The sequence below is a fragment of the Rhinopithecus roxellana genome, chromosome 9, assembly GCF_007565055.1.
Source record: "Rhinopithecus roxellana isolate Shanxi Qingling chromosome 9, ASM756505v1, whole genome shotgun sequence".
NCBI lineage: Eukaryota > Metazoa > Chordata > Mammalia > Primates > Cercopithecidae > Rhinopithecus > Rhinopithecus roxellana.
This window is the reverse complement of record NC_044557.1, coordinates 85,752,985-85,776,453: the sequence shown is the minus strand read 5'-3', so window position 1 is coordinate 85,776,453 and position 23,469 is coordinate 85,752,985. Positions and strand designations below refer to the sequence as shown.

Below are 23,469 nucleotides of genomic sequence, written 5' to 3'. Positions count from 1 at the left end.
GAGGTTGCAGTGAGCCAAGGTCGCACCACTGCACTCCAGCCTGGGCAACAGAGCAAGACTCCACTGGAAAAAAAAAAAAAAAAAAAAAAACCTGAATGCTTTTAACAACACCCAAGTCACCTCTTGAATGCTTTGCTACTTAGAAATTTCTTCCGCCAGATACCCCAAATCATCTCTCTCAAGTTCAAAGTTCCACAAATCTCCAGTGCAGGGACAAAATGCTGCCAGTCTCTTGGCTAAAACATAACAAAGAGTCACCTTTGCTCTAGTTCCCAAGTTCCTCATCTCCATCTGAGACCACCTCAGCCTGGACCTTATTGTCCACGTTGCTATCAGCATTTTGAGCAAAGCCAGTCAACAAGTCTGTAGGATGTTCCAAACTTTTCCCACATTTTCCTGTCTTGTTCTGAGCCCTCCAAACTGTTCCAACCCCTGCCTGTTACCCAGTTCCAAAGCTGCTTCCACATTTTCGGCTATCTTTTCAGCAACGCCTCACTCTGCTGGTACCAATTTACTGTACTGGTTGGTTTTCACGCTGCTGATAAAGACGCACCCGAGACTGGGAAGAAAAGGTGGTTTAATTGGACTTACAGTTCCACATGGCTGGGAAGGCCTCAGAATCATGGCAGGAGGTGAAAGGCTGAGATCGCACCAGTGCACTCCAGCCTGGGCAACAACAGCAAAACTCTGTCTCAAAAACAAAAGAAAAGAAAAAAACAAGATCATGTCTTTTGAAGGGACATGGATGGAGCTAGAAGCCATTATCCTCAGCAAACTAACACAGGAACAGAAAACCAAGCATTGCATGTTCTCACTTGTAAGTAGGAGCTGAACAATGAGAACACGTGAACTCAGGGAGGAGAACCACACACATTGGGATCCTGGTGGGGGGTGGGGGGCAGAGTATTAGAAAAAAGAGCTAAGGCATGCTGTGCTTAAACCTAGGTGATGGGTTGATAGGCTCAGCAAACCACCATGACACACATTTACCTATGCAACAAACCTGCACATCCTGCACATGTAGCCTGGGACTTAAAAAAATAAAATTTAAAAAAATAAATTTATGTTGTTTTAAGCAACTGAGTTTGCTCAGGCCAAACTCCCAGCCCCTCCAGCGCCAGGCCGACGCAGTCATCAGGCTTTTGGTGGCACATTTGCTGCATTATCAGACGCTGGACGCCAGACCTCCCAATCTCTTGTTAGTGCTTCTGCTTCCAGTGGAGGTGGGGGATGTCAGCCCTGGGAACAGCGTGTTCTTGAAATAAATGTCCTTTCAGAGGGACGTGTCTGAGCCAGAGCAGTCAGGAAAAAGTGGGTCAGTGCTTGCCTTTTTTTTTTTCTTTAAACAAGTGCACTCATATCCAGAGCTTGGTTTGGACACAAAGTCAAGTAAGCTTGGACTTCCCAAGCTCCCGTCTGCACCCACGTTCCAGACAGAGACCACAGAGAAATGGCCTTGCACATCCATTCAGCAGAGCGGGGCCTGGGGCCACCCCAGGACCAGACGAGGACCAGTCCCTCCTCCGAAGGGAAAGGGAGTTCACAGAGTGCCTTTGTTTTCTTTGCAGCCATCACAAACTTCTACAAATTTGGAGGCTGAAAACGGCATAATGTATAACCCTGCAGTTCCGTAGTGGGGGCCAGTGGAGAATCCCTTTTCTGTGCTCATCTGTATTGTCTGCAGAATGCAGATCCTTGCAGTGTGGGACTGAGGTGCTGTCACCTTGCCGGGGTCAGCAGGGACCGTTCTGAGTGTCTAGGGGCGGCCCCCTACCAGCTTACAAAGCCGATGATGGTTGATGAGCACACGGTGCCTCCCTGCCTCCTCTTCTGCCATCACTTCTCTCTGACGGGCTCTTCTGCCTTCGTCCTCCTCTTCTGGGGTTCATGCCATTCCGCTGGGCCACCTAAGTAACCCAGGATCACCCTCCCAGTCAAGGTCATGACCTGACTCACACCTGCACAGTCCCTTTTGCCATGGAAGGCAGCAGGTTCACAGCTTAGGGCTAAGGGCAGGGACTTCTTCACGGGCGGTTATCTGGGAGATCACAGCGAGGAAGCAGAGATGTTAGGGAGACCTTCACCCAAGTCAGATGGGCTGACCCCAGCCTGGGAGAGGAACAGACTCAGTGGTCAAGCTGGGGCTGTTGTCTAGGGAGCCCGGCCTGGGCTGTATCCAGTTCCTCCGCACCTCTCTGCCTTGCTGTGGGCCCAAAACTCCACTGACACCTAAGGGGTCTTGGGCTCCGGGATGGCAAGCGATGTGCTCAAGGTGGATTTCAGGCCAGGTATGGTGGCTCATGCCTGTAGTCTCAACACTTTGAGAGGCTGAGGTGGGTAGATCACCTGAAGTCAGGAGTTTGAGACCAGCCTGGTCAACATGGTGAAACCCTGTCTCTATTAAAAACACAAAAATTAGCCAGGCGTGGTGGCACACACCTGTAATCCCAGATACTCAGGAGGCTGAGACATGAGAATCACTTGAACCTGGGAGGCGGAGGCTGCAGTGAGCTGAGACTGCGCCACTCTACTCCAGCCTGGGCGACAGAGCGAGACTTCGTCTCAAACAACAACAGCAAAAACAAATACAGGATGCTCAAAGAACACCTGGAAGATTCATTGAAAAAGATTATCACTTAGGCACATTGTCGTCAGGTTATCTGAAGTCAAGATGAAGGGAAGATCTTAAGAGCTGTGAGGCAAAAGCACCAGATAACCTGGCTGGGCGCGGAGGCTCATGCCTATAATCCCAGCACTTTGGAAGGCTGAGGTGGGTGGATCACGAGGTCAGGAGATCGAGACCATCCTGGCTAACACAGTGAAACCCCGTCTCTACTAAAAATACAAAAAATTAGCTGGGCGAGGTGGCGGGCGCCTGTAGTCCCAGCTACTCGGGAGGCTGAGGCAGGAGAATGGTGCAAACCCGGGAGGCGGAGCTTGCAGTGAGCTGAGATCGCACCACTGCACTCCAGACTGGGCGACACAGCGAGACTCTGTCTCAAAAACAAACAAACAAACAAATAAAACAGGTAACCTATAAAGGAAAACCTATCAGATTCACAGCAGATTTCTCATCAGAAACCCTACAAGCTAGAAGGCAGAGAACACTGAAAAAGTGTATGTTCAACCCTCCATATCTGTAGATTCCTTATTCATGGATTCAGCCAAGTGTGGATTGAAAATATTCAGAGTGAAAATGGATGACTGCATCAGTAGTGAACATGTAACTGACTTTGTTTTTTATTTTTTGAGATGAAGTCTCACTCTGTCACCCAGGTAGAGTGCAATGGCACCATCTCGGCTCACTGCAACCTCCACCTCTTAGATTCAAGCAATTCTCCTGCTTCAGCCTCCCGAGCTGGACACACAGTCGTGTGCCACCACACCCGGCTAATTTTTCATATTTTTAGTAGAGATGGGATTTCACCATGTTGGCCAGGCTGGTCTTGATCTCCTGACCTCAGGTGATAAACCTGCCTCGGCCTCCCAAAGTGCTGGGATTACAAGCATGAGCCACCACACCCAGTCCTGACTTTTAAATCTTGTTATTATTCCCTAAACAATACAGTATAACAACTTTTTTTTTTCTTTTGAGGCAGGGTCTCCTTCTGTTGCTCAGGCTGGAGGGCACTGACAAGATCACCGCTCACTGTGGAGGCTACACCCTTCACCCCTGGGCTCAATCAATCCTCCACCTCAGCCTCCCAAGTAGCTGAGACTTACAGGCATGCGCCACCATGCCTGGTTAATTTTTGTATTTTTTGTAAAGATGGGGTTTTGACCTGTTGCCCAGGCTGTCTTGAACTCTTGGGCTCAAGCAATCCACTAGCTTTAGACTCCCAAAGTGTTGGGATTACAGGCGTGAGCCACCTTGCCCAGCCATAGTTGAACAACTATTTACATAGCATTTACATTGTATTAAGCATTAGGCGTAACCTAAAGATGATTTAACATATACAGGAGGTTACATGCAAATATAATCATGTTACATCAGGGACTTGAGCATTGTAGATTTAGGTTTCTGCTGGGGATCCTGGAATCAGTCCTGAAGGACAACTGTATTTCCGTGGAAAATGCATAGCTAAGTCAGAGCCCGGTGTTCTTCTGCCTATAAGCTGTCTGAAAAAGACGATCCTTCCTTCATTTATGAAGCTTAGTTTTGCTGGATACACAATACTTGGTTGATAATTGTTTCGTTTAAGGAGGCTGAAGATAGGGGTCCAATCCCTTTTTGAGTGTTCTCTCCTGAATCTATATTGAAGCTATGGACAAAAGCAGATTTATTTCAGGGGTGAAAAAATAAAAGAGTGTAAATTCACCTGGACCCAGACTCAGGGAGGCTGCAGCCCCTGCTGCTTCAGGAGTGCATGTGATTGCCGAGATACCTGGAACTGGGGTTCCTCCCCACGCCCTAACCTCAGGAACCTGTGAACATATTCGGTTATGTGGTAAAGAGAATTAAGGCTGCAGATGAAATTAGAGTTGCTACTCAACTGATGTTCAAATAGGAGATTGTTCAATTGTTCTAGATTATTTGGGTGAAGCCAATGTAATCACAAAGATCCTTAAAAATGGAAGAGAGGCTGGATGCAGTGGTTGACACCTATAATCCCAACACTTTGGGAGGCCAAGGCAGGCAGATCACTTGAGGCCAGGAGTTCAAGACCAGCCTGGCCAACATGGTGAAACTCCGTCTTTACTAAAAATACAAAAAATCACTATAAGCTGTAGGCTGGACTGTTCTGACTGGTCAGCTACTGGTGTCGGATGGGGTCAGTCCCACCTGAAACATATGGTGGTAAGTTTCCTGAGACCTCCCCAGTCATGCTTCCTGTACAGTCTATGAAACTGAGTCAATTAAGCCTCCTTTCTTTATGAATTACCCAGTCTCAGGTAGTTCTTTTTTCTTTTTTTTTTTTTTTGAGATGGAGTTTCACTCTGTCACTCAGGCTGGAGTGCAGTGGCATGATCTCAGCTCACTGCAACATCTGCCTCCCGGGTTCAAGCAATTCTCTGCCTCAGTCTCCCTAGTAGCTGGGATTACAGGCACCCGCCACCACACCTGGCTAATTTTTTTTGTATTTTTAGTAGAGATGGAGTTTCACCATCTTGGCCAGGCTGATCTTGAACTCCTGACCTTGTGATCCACCCACCTTGGCCTCCCAAAGTGCTGGGATTACAAGTGTGAGCCACCATGCCTGGCCTCAGGTAGTTCTTTATAGCAATGTGTAAACGGACTCATACAGCAGGTTTGCTTGCAGCCCATTATAAAAGTTTAGGGCTTCCTAAGCTCAGGATTCCTCAGCTATGATGCAAACCTACTGAGTGTGTGGCATGCACCTGGATCACTTTCACATCATCCCCATGGAAAATCAAGAACTCAACCCCTTTTATAATAGCTTCAAAAATAAAAATAAAAAACTTAGGAATATACCTAACAAAGGACGTGAAAGACCTCTACAAGGAAAACTACAAAGCACTGCTGAAAGAAATCATAGACAACACAAACAAATGGAAACACATCTCATGCTTATGGATGGGTAGAATCAATATTGTGAAAATGACCAGACTGCCAAAAGCAATCTACAAATTCAATGCAATTCCCATCAAAATACCACCATTGTTCTTCATAAAACTAGAAAAAACAATCCTAAAATTCATATGGAACCAGGTCGGGTGCGGTGGCTCACGCCTGTAATCCCAGCACTTTGGGAGGACGAGGCTGGCTGATCAACGGAGGTCAGAAGTTTGAGACCAGCCTGGCCAACATGGTGAAACCCCGTCTCTACTGAAAATACAAATAATTAGCTGGGCGTGGTGGCAAGCGCCTGTAGTCCCAGGTACTCAGGAGGCTGAGGGAGGAGAACCACTTGAACCTAGGAGGTGGAGGTTGCAGTGAGCTGAGAACGCACCATTGCACTCCAGCCTGGGCAATGAGAGCAAAACTCTGTCTCAAACAAAACAAAACAAAACAAAACACAATGCAATACCACCTTATTCCTGCAAGAATGGACATTATCAAAAAATAAAAAGATTATAATGTTGGCATGGATGTGGTGAACAGGGAACACTTCCGCACTGCTGGTGGGAATGTAAACTAGTACAACCACCACGGAAAACAGTGTGGAGCTAACTTAAAGAACTAAAATATTATAATGTTGGCATGGATGTGGTGAACAGGGAACACTTCCGCACTGCTGGTGGGAATGTAAACTAGTACAACCACCACGGAAAACAGTGTGGAGCTAACTTAAAGAACTAAAATATTATAATGTTGGCATGGATGTGGTGAACAGGGAACACTTCCGCACTGCTGGTGGGAATGTAAACTAGTACAACCACCACGGAAAACAGTGTGGAGCTAACTTAAAGAACTAAAATATTATAATGTTGGCATGGATGTGGTGAACAGGGAACACTTCCGCACTGCTGGTGGGAATGTAAACTAGTACAACCACCACGGAAAACAGTGTGGAGCTAACTTAAAGAACTAAAATATTATAATGTTGGCATGGATGTGGTGAACAGGGAACACTTCCGCACTGCTGGTGGGAATGTAAACTAGTACAACCACCACGGAAAACAGTGTGGAGCTAACTTAAAGAACTAAAATATTATAATGTTGGCATGGATGTGGTGAACAGGGAACACTTCCGCACTGCTGGTGGGAATGTAAACTAGTACAACCACCACGGAAAACAGTGTGGAGCTAACTTAAAGAACTAAAAGCAGAACTACCATTTGATCCAGCAATCCCACTACTGGATATCTACCCAGAGGAAAAGAAGTCATTATTCAAAAAAGATACTTGCACACGCATTTATAGCAGCACAATTCACAATTGGAAAAATGTGGAACCAGCGCAAATGCCCATCAGTCAACGAGTGGATAAAAAAACTGTGGTATATATATATGATAGAATACTGCATACGCAACAAGCTGGATGGAACTGTTGCCTATTATTCTAAGTGAAGTAACTCAGGAATGGAAAACCAACATCACATGGTCTCACTCAGAACTGGAAGGTAAGCTATGAAGATGCAAAGGTTCAAGAAGAATACAACGGACTTTGGGGACATGGGGGAAAGGGGTGGAAAGGGGGTAAGAGATAAAAGACTACAAATTGGCTTCAGTGTATACTGCTCAGGTGATGGGGGCACCAAATCTCACAAATCACCACTGAAGAACTTACTCATGTAACTAACTCATGTAACCTAGTCCCCAAAAACCTATGGAAATAAAAAATGGAAAAAAAAAAGAAAAAAGAAAAAAAAGAAACTTGAGACCCACACAGAATTGTCTCCCAAAAGTCTTTTCAGACTTTTTCTAGTCCACGTTTCCAGTTAAAATGGTTATATTCATGGTATGTATATAACTTCATCCCATAAAATGGGATGCCAGGCTCCTAGCTTTTCAATCTCTCCAGCTTGCAGCCAGCTTATTGTGGGACTTCGCCTCTGTGATCCTAAGAACCAAGAAGGTTCTTTTACATTTAAGTAAAGCGTTTTTCATGCTGTTCAAAGTTACCTATAACCATCATTTTAAAAGCCTTTATAGGCCGGGCACAGTGGCTCACGCCTGTAATCCCAGCACTTTGGGAGGCCAAGGTGGGCAGATCACGAGGTCAGGAGATCGAGACCATCCTGGCTAACACAGTGAAACCCCGTCTCTGCTAAAAATACAAAAAAAAAAAAAAAAAAAAAAAGGAGCAGGGCATGGTGGCAGGTGCCTTTAATCCCAGCTACTCTGGAGGCTGAGGCAGGAGAATGTTGTGAACCCAGGACGCAGAGCTTGCAATGAGCCGAGATCATGCCACTGCACTCCAGCCTGGACGACAGAGCGAGACTCCGTATCAAAAAAAAAAAAAAAAAAAAAGCCTTTATGGGCTGGGTGCAGGGCTCACGCCTGTAATCCCAGCACTTTGGGAGGCCGAGGCAGGCAGATCACCTGAGGTCAGGAGTTCCAGACCAGTTTGGCCAACATGATGAAACCCTATCTCTACCAAAAACACAAAATATTAGCCAGGCATGGTGGCAGGTGCCTGTAATCCCAGCTACTCCGGAGGCTGAGGCCAGGAGAATCGCTTGAACCCGGGAGGCGGAGATTGTGATGAGCTGAGATCGTGCCACTCACTGCACTCCAGCCTGGGTGACAGGGCAAGACTCTGTTTCAAAAAAAAAAAAAAAAAGCCTTTATGTAAAGTGTTTATTTCTGAGGTCAATAACACCACTGTCCCTTCTACTCAACAAAAGATTCCAATCAGACTTTTTTTTTTTTTGAGACGGAGTCTTGCTCTGTCGCCTAGGGCTGGAGTGCAGTGGCCGGATCTCAGCTCACTGCAAGCTCCGCCTCCCGGGTTTACACCATTCTCCTGCCTCAGCCTCCCGAGCAGCTGGGACTACAGGCACCCGCCACCACGCCCAGCTAATTTTTTGTATTTTTTAGTAGAGATGGGGTTTCACCGTGTTAGCCAGGATGGTCTCGATCTTCTGACGTCGTGATCCGCCCGTCTCGGCCTCCCAAAGTGCTGGGATTACAGGTTTGAGCCACCGCGCTCGGCCCCAATCAGACTATTAAAACTGCTATGAATATTTGTGCATATTGCTTTTTGCAAACTTCTGATTATCTCCTCAGAGACAGGCCCAGAGGCAGACTTCTGAAGCAAGGACTAAGCCCACTTTTAAGGCCTTAGCTACATACTGCCAAATATCTGTTTCTTCTTCTTCTTCTTTTTTTTTTTTTCAGATAGAGTTTCGCTCTTGTTTCCCAGGCTGGAGTGCAATGGCTCAATCTTGGTTCACCGCAACCTCCGCCTCCTGGGTTCAAGTGATTCTCCTGCCTCAGCCTCCTGAGTAGCTGGGATTACAGGCACCCGCCACCATGCCTGGCTAATTTTTTTGTATTTTTAGTAGAGATGGGGTTTCTTCGTGTTGGTCAGGCTGGTCTCAAACTCCTGACCTCAGGTGATCCGCCTGCCTCTGCTTCCCAAAGTGCTGGGATTACAGGCGTGAGCCACTGCACCCAGTCTATATCTTTCCAGTACGTCAATACAACTTGCACAGCCCAAACAGGGTATGAATAAGAGCCCTGCCCTATATGCCACAAGTATTAAGAAATCATTGCTTTGTCTTCTCATCCACGTTATTAATCAAGCACATCAAAAACAGCCAAAGAGTTTCTTATCAGCGGGGTCTCCCACTGGGGTGGCCACATTGAGCTGATGTGATTCCAGGCCAAAGTAGAGGCACTGTCACAGCGTTGTAAGCTCCCAGCCCTGGGACTGAAGCTTCTTCCAGGCCATGCGGGAAGAGGGAGAAACCTGATGACAGAGGCCTCAGGCACACTGAGATGGCCTTTACCCACTGATGAGGGAGTGGTGGCGCCTTCTTTGCTTTTGTTTTCATTTGTTTACTTTTGAGAAGTAGTCTCTGCTGCCCAGGCTGCAGTGCAGTGGTGTGATCTCGGCTCACTGCAACCTCCGCCTTCCAGGTTCAAGCAATTCTCCTGCCTCAGCCTCCTGAGTAGCTGGGATTACAGGCACACACCACTACGACTGTCTAATTTTTGTATTTTTAGTAGAGACAGAGTTTCACCATGTTGGCCAGGCTGGTCTTGATCTCCTGGCCTCAAGTGATCCACCCGCCTCAGCCTCCCAAAGCGCTGGGATTACAGTCATGAGCCGCTGTGCCAGGCCTACTTCTCTGCTTTTTGTTTGTTTTTGTTTGAGACCGAGTCTCGCTCTATTGCCCAGGCTGGAGTGCAGTGGCACCATCTCGGCTCACCACAACCTCTACTCAGGGTTCAAGCAATCCTCCTACCTCAGCCTCCTGAGTAGCTGGGATTACAGACGCACACCACCATGCCCGGCTAATTTTTGTATTTTTGGTAGAGACAAGGTTTCGCCATGTTGACCAGGCTGGTCTTGGCCTCAAGTGATCTGCCCGCCTCAGCCTTCCAAAGCGCTGGGATTACAGGTGTGAGCCAATGCGCCCAGCCCTTCTCTTTTGACTGGCTTTTCCTGAATGCGCTAACTTTGTTAGTTGTAGTTATTGGAACTGTTGCTTGTTGCTTGAAATCAAGGTGAAGAAGAAGTCCCAAGAGACTTGATGGTTAATTTCAGGTGTCAACTTGACTGGCTGGTGGATCATTATTTCTGAGTGTCTGTGAGGATCTTTCCAAGGAAGATTAGTGGGTGAGTCAGTGGCCTGAGAGAGGGAGACCCACCCTTAATGAAGGTCCAACTGGTTGGGTGCCCAGTTGGGATGAACAAGTGGAAGAGGGGGCACTGGCTCTCTCTGCTCTCCCTCCCTTCTGGAGCAGGACACCTTCTCTTTTTTTTTTTTCTTTATTTTATTTATTTATTTTTTTGAGATGGAGTCTCGCTCTGTTGCCAGTCTGGAGTGCAGTGGCATGATCTCAGCTCACTGCAACCTCTGCCTCCCGGGTTCAAGCAATTCTCCTGCCTCGGCCTCCCGAGTAGCTGGGATTACAGGCGTGCACCACCATGCCCAGCTAATTTTTGTATTTTTAGTAGAGACAGCATTTTGCCATGTTGGCCAGGATGGTCTTGATCTCTTGACCTTGTGATCCACGAGCCTCGGCCTCCCAAAGTGCTGGGATTATAGGCATGAGCCACTGTGCCCAGCCAGGACACCTTTTCTCTTGCTGTCCTCGGACAGGTTCTCTGTTTTTCAGACTCTAGGTGCAGACTCTGTTGCACCAGTGGCCTCCTGGGGTCCCTCAGGCCTTTAGCTTCAGACTGGGGCCTATACTGTCAGCTTCCCTGGTTCTGAGGCTGCCAGATCTGCACTGAGCCAGGCTCTCAGCTTCTCCATTTTTCCAGCTTGCAGACGGTTTATCATGGGACTTCGCCTCTGTGATCCTAAGAACCATTTCCCTGTTGTGTGGTTTTTGTTTTGTTTTGTTTTTTGATACAGAGTTTCGCTCTTATTGCCCAGGCTGGAGTACAATGACACGATCTCGGCTCACCACAATATCTGCCTCCTGGGTTCAAGCAATTCTCCTGCCTCAGTCTCCCGAGTAGCTGGAATTACAGGCATGTACCTGTAATTAACCATGCCTGGCTAATTTTGTATTTTTAGTAGAGACAGGGTTTCTCCATGTTGATCAGGCTGGTCTCGAACTCCCGACCTCAGGTGATTCGCCTGCCTCAGCCTCCCAAAGCGTTGGGATTACAGGCGTGAGCCACTGCGCCCGGACTTTTTTTTGTTTTTGAGATGAGTTTTGCTCTTGTTGGCAGGTGGGAGTTCAGAGGCACGGTCTCGGCTCACTGCAACCTCCACCTCGCAGGTTCAAGTGATTCTCCTGCCTCGGCTTCCTGAGTAGGTGAGATTACAGGCACTTGCTACCATGCCTGGCTAATTGTTTGTATTTTTAGTAGAGACAGGGTTTCACTATGTTGGCCAGGCTGGTTTTGAACTCCTGACCTAAAGTGATCCACCCGCCTCAGCCTCCCAAAGTGCTGGGATTACAGGCGTGAGCCACCGCACCCAGCCCAATTCCCTGTTGATTCTGTTTCTCTGGAAGAACCCTCACTAATAAACCTTACTTGACCTTCAAAATAATAATGCTCAAAAGACTTCTTGAAAAAAGAAAAAAAAAAGGAAGGATCCACTAAAGGGCTAAACATCTTGTCATTTAAGAAATGTAAACTTAAGGCTGGGCGCCATAGCTTACATCTGCAGTCCCAGCACTTTGGGAGGCCAAGGCAGGAGGATCACTTGAGCCCACAAGTTCGAGATCAGCCTGGGCCACAGAGTGAGATGCTATCTTCTTTTTTTTTTTTTTTTTTTGAGACAGAGTCTCACTCTGTTGCCCAGGCTGGAGTACAGTGGTGCAATGTCGGCTCACTGCAAGCTCTGCCTCCCAGGTTCACGCCATTCTCCCACCTCAGCCTCCTGAGTAGCTGGGACTACAGGTACCCGCCACCATGCCTGGCTAATTTTTTTGTATTTTTAGTAGAGACTGGGTTTCACCATGTTAGCCAGGATGATCTCAATCTCCTGTCCTTGTGATCCGCCCGCCTCAGCCTCCCAAAGTGCTGGAATTACAGCCATGAGCCACCACGCCCGGCCGTGAGACCCTATCTTTAAAAAAAAAAAAAAAAATTAGTTGGGCATTGGGGCATGCACCAGTAGTCCCAGCTACTCAGAAGGCTGAGGCCAGAGGATTGCTTGAGCCCAGGAGGTCAAGGCTGCACTGAGTTGAGACTGCACCACTGCCCTCCTGCCTGAGCAATAGAGCAAGATGCTGTTCAATTACAAATAAAAATATGGTGCCAGAAATGGTGTATGAAAACAGATTTAAAAATCAAAATAAAATAAAAATAAAAATGAGTGAGTGAATGAATGACTTGTAAACATAATTGGGATGAATCCTAAGCACACCGACCAGGATCTGAGGTGCGTCTGGAATCTGTATGGCTCCTTCCCCGCTCCCACTCACTCCCTGCTACTGAGGGATGCTGACTCACACCCGCCTTCAGGTTGCCAATCTGTAAAGTGACATAAAACAAGCACTTACGTAAATAGTTCCTTCCAAAGTGAGAAAGGGGGCCGGACATGGTGGCTCATGCCTGTAATCCCAGCACTTTGGGAGGCCAAGGCAGGCAGATCACTTGAGGTCAGGAGTTCAAAACCAGCCTGGCCAACATGGTGAAACCCTATTATCTGCTAAAAATACAAAAATTAGCCAGGTGTGGTCACGCACGCCTGTAATCCCAGCTACTTGAGAGGCTGAAGCATGAGAATTTCTTGAACCCAGGAGGTGGAGGTTACAGTGAGCTGAGATCAAGCCACTGCAGCCTGGGTGACAGAGCGAGACCCTCTCTGAAAAAAAAAAGAAAGTGAGAAAGGATTGAGGTGGTTCATTGGCAATAGGGTAACAATATCATTTGTCATTCAAGCCAGAACATTTCTGAGAGTGAAAGGGAAATTTGTTAGTAATTATGCTGGTCTAAAGTGACTTTCCTGGCAGCTGTTCACACATGGGAAAAATTAATGCATGGAGGGACAGATATTCACCTGCTGTGAGCTCTGCGCCAAGCTCTGGAGAGCCCTCTTCACACTGGCTGGCTCTGTTCTCACTCTGCCCTGCAGGTAGGTTCTGTTCTTCTTTTACAGCTGGGGAAAGATGAGCCCAGAGAGCTAAAGCAACTGCCTAATGCCACCAGACCAGGAAAATGGACAAAGATTCTTTGCTTGGCCAATCTTTAGTCAACTTCAGAAACCTCTCCAAGGCCCATCTGTGCACTTCCTTATAAAATCCAGTTTTAGCAAAGAACTCCTCTTTTTTTGAGACAGTCTCACTCTGTCGCCCAGTGGCATGATCTCAGCTCACTGCAACCTCCGCCTCCCTGGTTCAAGGGATTCTCCTGCCTCAGCCACCCCAAGTAACTGGGATTATAGGTGCCTGCCACCACGCCTGGCTCATTTTTGTATTTTTAGTAGCAATGGGAGTTCATCACGTTGGCCAGGCTGGTCTCGAACTCCTGACCAATCCTTGAGGCAAGCGATAAACTTGCCTCAGCCTATCAAAGTGTTGGAATTATAGGCATGAGCCACTGCGCATGGCTGAGTTTTAGCAAAGAACTCTTCTAAGTCAGTTTACCCCACCCTTGATAACCAATTAGGTTACTCATTCCCTCTGCCCTCCAGGTGGTGTCTGAGCATCCTGGCCTGTCTTCAGCAAGCACCCTGCTAGGCTGGTTTAGCCCGCATCCCCTTACTCCCAGTGCTTTCTCTTAGTAATTTTGCATCTGCTGTTCCCCATCCTGCTCCTTGGCTGTATGTAAATCCTCACTTGCCCCTGCTGTATTCGGAGTTGAGCCCACTCTCTCCCCGACTGCAAGACGCTGTTGCAGTGGTCCCCGCACCTATCATAAGGGGCCTGAACACCTCTGCCTTACTGTGCTCTAACAAGCACCACTGGATCACCTGTTCTTCCAAACCCCAGATGGAAAGAACGAAACTGTGCAGCAAATCAGCAGCCGCAACAGAAAGCCTTCGGTGGCGGGGGGAGGGGGTTAGGCAGAGGGCCTGTTGGCAGGCAGGGCTGGATGAGAGCCCTGAGGCGTCGCTGAGGGTCCTGTGTTGAAAGGTATCCACAGCTGAGTGGGTTACTGTGTCTGAGCGGGAGGGTCTTGCACGTGCCCCCCAGCTGGGCTGAGTTCAGTTCCCCAGTGCTGGGGCGGGAGGTGCATCAGTGCGGGAAGGGTCTTTGCCAAGTGAAAGCATGCCACAGCCTTTAGTTCTCCTTGACAGTACCACAGTGGAGGAGAACCTGGGGTGCCAAGAGGCAGCTGCCCCCCAGGTCTCTTGGCAGGTCAGCAGCAGAGTGGGGCCCAAACCAGGCCCTTGCCTCCAGGCCCCCCAGGTTGCTGCTAATTGTGGTTTCCAGCTGGCCAAGAAAGCGCCAAGGCACTGATTAGAAACAGAAGGTTTTTACTGTGGTGGCGACCAGCAGAGGGAAGGACAATAGGGGTGTCGGAGACACCAGGAGACATTTAGCAGGCACTGCCTGGAGAGGAATCTGGCCATGTGGAAGACACATGAGTGCCCAGGGTGGGGGCTGATTCCCGAAAGATGTCTAAGCCTACTCACTGCTGGATGCAATTAAGAGTTTTGTGGTTTGATGCCAGGTGCAGTGGCTCATGCCTGTAATCCCAGCACTTTGGAGGCTGAGGTGGGCGGATCACGAGGTCAGGAGTTTCAGACCAGCCTGGCTAATATGGTGAAACCCCGTCTCTACTGAAAACTACCAAAACTAGCTGGGCGTGGTAGCGTGTGGCTGTAGTTCCAGCTACTCGGGAGGCTGAGACAGGACAATTGCTTGAACCCAAGAGATGGAGGTTGCAGTGAGCCGAGATGGCACCACTGCACTCCAGCCTGGACAACAGAGGGAGACTATCTCAAAAAAAAAAATTGTTTTGTGGTTTGCAAGTCAAGAGCGAGTAAGCCTAAGGGCATGCCTCCAAGCGGACAGTGGCGCTTTCCTACATCAAAGCCCCAGTCCCGGAACCCCTCCCCTCTCACTCCCTCCAGTCACTCTGCATCTCCAACTGCGGCTGGGATTGTGGCCTGGCCTTCTCTCCCTGGTCCTGGGGAACTCACAGGGCATGGAGGCGCGGGACTCCTAGCAGGATCCTCTGCATGGAGCTCACTCCACCACCCACCATCATCCAGGCTGCTCCTCAGGCCCAAGCACCTTCCCTCCTTGGTGAGCTCCTCTTTGTCCTTCAAGGTCTAAATCAATAGGAAAGGTCTGGAGGGGCACATACCAGAAATCTGAGTGAGGCAGGATCGTGGATGGAAGCATGAGGTTTTTCTTTTTCTTTCTTTTTTCTTTTTTTTTGAGACAGAGTCTTGCTCTGTTGCTCAGGCTGGAGTGCAGCAGAGCGATCTCGGCTCACTGCAACCTCCTCCTCCCAGGTTCAAGCAATTCTCCTGCCTCAGTCTCCTGAGTAGCTGGGATTCCATTACAGGCACGTGCCACCACGGCCAGCTAATTTTTGTAATTTTGGTAGAGAGGGGGTTTGCCATCATGCCCAGGCTGGTCTCGAACTCCTGACTTTAAGTGATCCACCTCCCTTGGCCTCCTAAAATGCTGGCATTACAGGTGTAAGCCACTGCGCCCAGACTCTTTTCCTTCTTTTTGCCTATCTGCTTTTTTCTACACTGGAGAGGTGTTGCTTTGGTGATAGGAAGACTGTAGTGATGATCATGATGCTAGTGACGAGGGTAACGATCTGTCCCAGGTTGGACCCCATCTCTGTTGTCTTGAAACTCCCCTCCCCACCTTTCCCAACCTTCCCCTCAGCAGGCTGGCTTCCTGGGGCTCCTGCATTGGGTCCTTATTTTTGTTATGTTGTTGTTGTTGTTTTAGAGATGCGGTTTCACTTTGTCACCCAAGCTGGAGTGCAGTGATGCAATCATAGCTCACTGCAGCTTGGAACTCCTGAGCTCAAGCGATCCTCCTGCCTCAGCCTCCCGAGTAGCTGGAACTGCAGACACATGCCACTACGTCCGGCTAATTTTTCATTTTCTTTCTTCTTTTTTTTTTTTCTTTGACATGGAGTTTTGCCCTTGTTGCCCAGGCTGGAGTGCAACGTCTGCCTCCCGGTTCAAGCAATTCTCCTGCCCTCAGCCTCCCAAGTAGCTGGGATTACGGGCGTGAACCACCGCGCCCGGCCTAAATTTTCTGTTTTACAAGTCCTTGTCTTTTATGCACAGCATCTGCACAAGCCATTCTCTGACCCTGGGGCTCTCCCTCCGGCCCCAGCCCCCTGCCCCATTGCCAACCATACGCTGCCAGTTCACACTGTGATATCTTCAGAGTCCCTGTGGCTTCATCACAGATTGTGACTCCATGTGCATTTCTGTCATAACTTGAATTACACCCCTCACCCCTGTCCTCCACCCCTGGCTCCATAAGAGCAATGACAGGGCCTTTTCTTTTTTTCCTTTTTTTTTTTTTTTTGAGATGGAGTCTCGCTCTGTCGCCCAGGCTGGGTGCAGTGGTGCAACCTTATCTCACTGCAACTTCTGCCTCCCAGGTTCAGGCAATTCTCCTACCTCAGCCTCTCGAGTAGCTGGGACTACAGGCGCCCGCCACCACACCTGGCTAATTTTTTGTATTTTTAGTAGAGATGGGGTTTCACCGTGTTAGCCAGGATGGTCTTGATCTCCTGACCTCGTGATCCGCCCTCCTCAGCCTCCCAAAGTGCTGGGATTACAGGCATGAGCCACCGTGCCCAACCAACAGGGTCTTTTCTTTTAAATCAACTTCATTATGACATAATTTCATAGAGTAAAAGGCATCCCTTTTAAGTGCACAATGTAATTAGTTTTGACAAGTGTATACACCCTTATAACCACTTTCACAATCAAAATACAGACATTTCCACCATGCCCCTTGGTAGTCAGCCCCCATCCCTACCCTGGCAGGCAACCAAGGATCTGTTTCCCGTCACTGTGAATGTGCTCAGCCTGATCTAGAATTTCATGTAACGTGGTCCTGCAGGGAGTGCTCTTCTGTGTCTGGCTTCCCTTGGCACCGTGCTTCTGAGTCCTCTAGGTGGCTGTGTGTGCCAGTTGCTTCTCCCGCTGTTGCTGTTCCGTGCAGGGATGTGCCATGGTTTGTGAACAGTCTCTCTGCTCACAGGTGTTTGAGTTGTCTCCAGTCATAGTTATTATGAATAAAGCTGAAATGAACATTCAGGGACAATCCTGTGTGGATGTACCTGTTTGTTTCTTTGAGTAAATAACAGAAGTAAAATTGCTGGCTCCCATGGTAAGAGGATGGTTAGCTTTTTAAGAACTGCAACCTATTTTACAAAGTGTTTGGAATATATCACATTGCCACCAGCAGTGTGTGAGGGCAGCAGTTGCCACACCTCACTCTCTAACATTGGGTACCACTGGATCATGAGTCTTGCAGAGTGCACATCCTGGCTCCTGGCCCAGTGCTGGCCACTGCAGATGCCTACTCTATTTTTTTTTTTTTGAGAAGGAGTCTCATTCTTGTTGCCTAGGCTGGAGTGCAATGGCGCCATCTCGGCTCACTGCAACCTCCACCTCCCAGGTTCAAGTGATTCTCCTGTCTCAGCCTCCCAAGTGGCTGAGACTACAGGCACACGCCACCACGCCTGGCTAATTTCTGTATTTTTAATAGAGACAGGGTTTCACCATGTTGGTCAGGCTGGTCTCGAACTCCTGACCTCAGGTGATCCACCTGCCTGGACTTCCCAAAATGCTGGGATTACAGGTGTGAGCCACCGCACCCAACCTTTTTTGTTTTTCTGCTTTTTTTTTTAGAGATAGGGTCTTGCTCTGTCCCCCAGGCTAGAGTTCAGGGGTGCAATCACAGCTCACTGCAGCCTCAAACTCCTGGCTCAAGTGATTCTCCCATCTTATCCTCCTAAGTAGCTAGGACTATAGGTGCCCAGCACCACATCTGGCTAATTTTAAAAACTATTTAGAGTTGAGGTCTCACCATGTTCCCCAGGCTGCTCTTGAACTTCTGGGCTTAAGTGATCCTCCTGCCTCAGACTCCCAAAGTGTTGGGATTATAGGTATGTGCCACCGTGTTCTGCCAGCTTTTGTTACTTTAAATATACCACTGAGCATGGTAGCGCACATCTGTAATCCCACCACTTTGGGAGGCTGAGGTGGGAGGATTGCTTAAGCTCAGGAGGAGTCTCATACCAGTCTGGGCAACATGATGAAACTGTCTCTACAAAAACTACAAAAATTAGCTGGGTGTGATGGCGAACTCCTGTAGTCGTGGCCACTCAAGAGGCTGAGGTGAGAGGATGCCTGGGAGGTAGAGGCCGCAGTAAGCCAAGATTGTGCCACTGCACTCCAGCCTGGGCGACAAAGCGAGATACTGTCTCAAAAAAAAAAAAAAAAAAAAAAAAAAAATTACTCAAAGAATACATGGCCAGAAATTCAAATATTAATGAAAAAAACTTTTAATTACTCCTTAATCTGTCGGTCTAGAAAATGGGTCTAGAAACCCATTTTCCAGGCTCCATACCGGGCACCAGGACACAAAGATGAATAAAACACATTCCCGGCTGGGTGCAGTGGCTAATGCCTGTAATCTCAGCACTTTGGGAGGCCAAGGCAGGCAGATCATTTGAGGTCAGGAGTTCGAGACCAGCCTGGCCAACATGGTGAAACCCTGTCATGGTGAAACCCTGTCTCTACTAAAAATACAAAATTTAGCTGGGTATGGTGGTGGGTGCCTGTATCCCAGCTACTTGGGAGGCTGAGGCAGGAGAATCGCTTGAACCCAGGAGGCGGAGGTTGCAGTGCGCCGAGATCACACCATTATACTGCAACCTGGGCAACAAAACAAGATTCTGTCTCAAAAAAAAAAGAAAACCACATTCCCATCTCCAGGGGCTCTACAGGTTCCAGGGGCTCCAGCTGCACAGACAAGGCCCACGTAGGGGCAGGCATGGGGTGGGCTGCAGGAGGGGTGCACAGGAAGAGGTGGCCTGAGGCCTGCGGGAGCAGGCAGTTAGCAAACTCTTCGGGAGGAGGAGAGGCATGAAGAAAGGGTGTTCAAAGTCCTAGCATGGAGAGCAGAGGAGCTGGAAGTGGGCTGTGTCTGGTGGATGGGGGTTTCCAGACCCCAAGGCTAATGAGAATGCCAGTATTTAGCAACTTATCACTGCACATGCCCCTTTGGTCCCACTGCCCACACAAAGTCAGGGGTCTCACTGCAGCAGAAAAACATCTACCCAGGATCTGCAGTCACGGAGGAGGCGCAGCTCCCGGCTTCCTTTTGATTTTCACTTGATTTTCACGCTCAGATCAATGGTAAACAAAGCAAGTCTGGCCCTAAATGTGAAATAACCAAGTGGGTTATTCTCCCCTTCTCCGACTACTCTCCTCGCTCAGTCACCCTACCAGTCTCACGACCCTACAGGCCACCTATCTGGGGATACTCACATTTCTATCCCAGCCTGCATGTCCCCCTGAGCCTCCACTGACCTTCCCACCTGGCTGTCTTATAGCCATCTTGGACTTCTATGCCCTCATATAACTCTGGATACCTCTGTCCCCAAACCTATTCCTTCTCGTCTTCCCCATTCCAGAAATAGGCACCACTATTTGCTCTAACCCCAAACTAAGGAGTCATTCTTTTTTTGTTTTTGAGATGGAGTTTTGCTCTTGTCACCCAGGCTGGAGTGCAATGGCGTGATCTCAGCTCACTGTAACCTCTGCCTCCTGGGTTCAAGCGATTCTCCTGCCTCAGCCTCCCCAGTAGCTGGGATTACAGGTGCATGCCACCACACCTAATTTGTGTGTGTGTGTGTGTGTATATGTGTGTGTGCGTGTATGTATGTGTATATATATATATATATATATATATATATTTTTTTTTTTTTTTTTTTTTTAATAGAGAAAGGGCTTCACCATGTTAGCCAGGCTGGTCTCGAACTCCTGGCCTCTGATGATCTGCCTGCCTCAGCCTCCCACAGTGCTGAGATTACAGGTGTGAGCCACCATGCCCAGCATGAGCAGTCATTCTTGATTCCTTTTTTCACTCCTAACCCATCCAATCCATCACTAAATCCTATTGATTTCACCATCCAAACACTTCCCAAATTGTACAGGCTTCCCTGCATCCAATGCCACCTCTCCATCCAGAAGCATTATCAATTTCTCCCTGAACTGCCTCCTACCTGGTCTCCTGTTTCTATGCTTACTACACCCTAAGTTAAAATAATATATCAGCCAACAGTGTTTTCTGTAGAAATAGAAACATCCATCCTAAAATTCAAGGGACCCCAAACAACCAAAACTATCTTGAAAAAGAACAAAGCTGGAGGAATCACGCTTCCTGATTTCAAAACTTACTATAGGCCACATGCGGTGGCTCACGCCTGTAATCCCAGAACTTTGGGAGGCTGAGGTGGGTGGATCTTTTGAGGCCAGAACGTCAAGACCAGCCTGGCCAACATGGCAAAACCCCATCTCTATTAAAAATATAAAAATTAGCTGGGCGTGGTGGCACATGCCTGTAGTCCCAGCTACTCGGGAGGCTGAGGCACAAGAATCACTTGAACCTGGGAGGCGGAGGTTGCAGTGAGTTGAGATCATGTCACTGTTCTCCAGCCTGGGCTACTAAGTGAGACTCACTGTCTCCAAAAAAAAAAAAAAAAAGAAACAAAAAAACACCTGATTTGGGAGAAGTTCAGATGCTGAAGGAATTGTCGGATATCGATCCGTTTTTACCAGCAGAAAGCTGGGGAATATATGGGAGTGGATTCTAATGGGTCAATCCAGAGCCTCTAGTTACCAACATAGCTGACTTGCAAGAGAGTCTATCCAGCGTGTTAGCTTCGACAGCTGGGATGGCTCCAACTGTTTGCTTAGCTAAGCTAGTAGAATGACATCTGGACTTGGGTGTCCTGCGCTGGTGGCTTTCCTTGAGTTTGAGAGATAATAGCGACCACATTTGAGTATGCTGCTCTGGCCCATTTGACAGATAGCCCTGCAGGTCCAGGGGCGCTCAGGGTGTCTGTGACAGGTCATGCTCCTGTGAGTTCTGGTAGGGCCCAGTATAACAGTCACAGCACAGGCTGGGTGAGGTGGCTCCCTCCTGTAATCCCAGCACTTTGGGAAGGTCAAGGTGGGGTGGATCACCTGAGGTCAGGAGTTCAAGACCAGCCTGGCCAACATGGTGAAATTTAAACATCTTTAAATTTAAAGTCTTTACTAAAAAAATACAAAAAATTAGCTGTGCGTGGTGGTGGGTGCCTATAATCCCAGCTACTCAGGAGGCTGAGGCAGGAGAACCGCTGAACCCAAGAGGTGGAGGTTGCAGTGAGCTGAGATCCCGCCATTGCTCTCCAGCCCGGGGAACAAGAGCAAGACTCTGTCTCAAAAAAAAGTCATAGCACAGACACCAAGGGGTTTGGAGCAAAGATATACCCTCCTCTGCAAATGACTATTCTCCATTTAAACATTACATAGCTTCAGATTTGCTACCAGGTACTGGTAGAGAACAAATGCCAGACTCTGGGACCCCAAATGAGGGTGTGACCTGAGCCAGCTGTGATCTGAATCAGGTGGGATGTGGCCCATCGAGCCACACACCACACTGCACCGTCAAGGGGAAGATCAGCCTTGAGCAGCTCCCAGGAACACAGGTAAGTCACAGGAGCAGGGGGCTCAGACTCCCACAGCACCCCTTCCACTCCATCACCTCCTTACCCACTCCCCACAGATATGGCTTCATGGGGATTCTCCGTGGGCAGAAGAATGAAGAAAGATACAGTCCCAGTTAAAATACTGTTTTGTAAATACGCTGGCACCAGTCAGCAGTGGAACACTGGAGCATAGCAGCTTCATTTTAGAATGCGACTGAAAGGCAGAGGTGAAGGGAAAGTCCCCCAGTGGGCCACCTGCCTGGATGGAGAGAAAGCCAGAAGGGTCGTGGCTGGGCGCAGTGGCTCATGCCTGTAATCCCAGCACTTTGGGAGGTCAAGGTGGGTGGATGACCTGAGGTCAGGAGTTCAAGACTAGCCTGACCAACATGGAGAAACCCCCGTCTCTACTAAAAATACAAAATTAGCCAGCTGTGGTGGCGCATGCCTGTAATTCCAGCTATTCAGGAGGCTGAAGCAGGAGAATCACTTGAACTCGGGAGGCAGAGGTTGTGGTGAGCCGAGATCACACCATCACATTCCAGCCTAGGCAACGAGAACGAAACTCCGTCTCAAAAAAAAAAAAAAAAAAAAAAAAAAAAAAAAAAAAAAAAAAAGCAAAGCAGGAAGGGTTAGGTCTACTCCAGTTCAGGGACAGTCACTAACACTTTGAAAGTTCAGGAACTTGGAAAGAACATGTTTGGAGACAGAAAGACAAGAAGGTCTCAGGGGTGGGGGTGTGTGGATGAACCTCTCGAACTGGGGAGAGATGTGAGGAGATTTGTATTCCATGTGAATGCTTATCAAAGGACACCTTCTACACAGGAGACCTGTAATCAGTAAGTGGCAGGATCTCCCATTCGTACATGTCCATTGGTCTCTTTTCCAGCAGCTCTAAGGTGCTGTGTTAGCGCTTATTCCATCAAGCTTATGTATAATGTGGCCATGGCCACATCTGGAGCTGTGGGAGCCAAGTCTGGAACTGATGCAGTAAGGGCGTCTGCAAGGGCCTTAGATATTTCAGTCTTTCTTCTTTGTCATTCTTGGCATGCTGGTTTTAGGCTTCATGCTTATTGCCTCATGGTTCAAAAATGGCTGCTACTGCTCCAGGCTTTGTGACTGCATTAGATAAGAACAAAGGGAAAGGGCAGTTTCCACATTGCTTCATCAGGCCTCAAAGCTTTTTTTGTTTGTTTCTTTTTTTGAGACGGTGTCTTGCTCTGTTGCCCAGGCTGGAATGCAGTGGTATGATCTCAGCTCACTGCAGCCTCTACCTCCTGGGTTCAAGTAATTCTCCTTACAGGTGTAGCCACTGTGCCCAGACAGCTTTGTCTTTTTACTGAAGAAAATATCTTTTTTTGGGGGGACGGACTCTCTCTCTGTCGCCCAGGCTAGAGTGCAGTGGCACGATCTCGGCTCACTGCAAGCTCCGCCTCCCGGGTTCACGCCATTCTCCTGCCTCAGTCTCCCGAGTATCTGGGACTACAGCTGCCCACCACCACACCTGGCTACTTTTTTTTTTTTTTTTTTGTATTTTTAGTAGAGATGGGGTTTCACCAGGTTAACCAGGATGGTTTCTATCTCCTGACCTCGTGATCCACCCGCCTCAGTCTCCCAAAGTGCTGGGATTACAGGTGTGAACCACCGCGCCCAGCCTGTATCCTCTGATTTTATAAGGACGTTAGATATCTAATGCCTACTGAAATAAACTGGGGTGCGAGGGGCAGTGAGGTTTAAGGCAAGGAATGCCAAAGTTGCCAACATATAAAGTTGGAGATTTTACTTAT

General features: G+C 48.4%; 1 long non-coding RNA gene across 1 annotated transcript in view; it reads right to left on the bottom strand.

The window, feature by feature from the left end:
* Positions 1-631: 631 nt before the first annotated feature.
* Positions 632-23,469, bottom strand: part of LOC115899589 — a 31,720-nt gene continuing 8,882 nt past the window's right edge. Inside the window, exons 2-3 of the long non-coding RNA XR_004059238.1 lie at positions 13,044-13,142; positions 632-687 (exon numbers count right to left, since the gene is read on the bottom strand). This is a non-coding gene — a long non-coding RNA (uncharacterized LOC115899589). The remainder of the gene's footprint in view (positions 688-13,043; positions 13,143-23,469) is intronic.